The sequence below is a fragment of the Buceros rhinoceros genome, unplaced genomic scaffold (assembly GCF_000710305.1).
Source record: "Buceros rhinoceros silvestris isolate BGI_N320 unplaced genomic scaffold, ASM71030v1 scaffold24417, whole genome shotgun sequence".
Lineage (NCBI taxonomy): Eukaryota > Metazoa > Chordata > Aves > Bucerotiformes > Bucerotidae > Buceros > Buceros rhinoceros.
In genome coordinates, this window is record NW_010420980.1 from 7,092 (window position 1) to 7,908 (window position 817).

Below are 817 nucleotides of genomic sequence, written 5' to 3' on the forward strand. Positions count from 1 at the left end.
CAGTGTTGCCCATCCACAAGAAAAAGCTGGTTTTAGGCTCTTTGTTAACACAAATCTCAGCCCATTCCCAGGCCAGGACTGGGTGGAAGGACTGTGTGGAAAGCATATGCTTTTTAGATTCCAACTGAAATTTTGCAGAAGAAGCTTTCCCATTCCAAATGTCAGGGATATGTTTTCCGTTTCTGGAGGGACCCTCACTGATTGCCTAATTGCTCTGCATTGGAGGTCTCCATCTGGGAGCAACCAGTAACCAGTGCCAAGAGGTGTGTTGGGCAAACAGAGGCACAGAAGACATATCTGACTATGGTCAGATATGTTGGCAAGGGGAACCATCAGATAGCAAGAGGCAAACAAGATATCAGGCTTGTCTGAGAACTCCAAGTGAATTTCCCCTGCCTACTAAAATTTCCGATGGAGACTTTGAGTCGTTGTGCAGCCCAGAAGGTAGAAAGCCAATGTTAGTCACTAAGCATGAATTATTGGAGTAAGAAATGGCACAGAGCTATTCAGCCTGCTTTTGCACAGACATTCAGGCATTTCCATTAAAAAATTTGGGTCAAAATGCAAATGTTCCACCTGGAAAATGTCTCTCTTCTCTGCTTTCCTCTGTGTGGTCCAAGTACAGCAGCTGAAATACAGCTTGTGAAGGCCATCAAAATTGTGTTTTTGGATTGAAATAAGTTTTCAACAAAAATACTGCAGATCTCTTCTCCCCTCTCCCCCCCCCCAAAAAAAAAAAAAAAAAAAAAAAAAAAAAAAAACAAAAAAAAAAAAAAAAAAAAAGGAAAAAAAATATCTTGTGTTCGGTGGTTAAAAC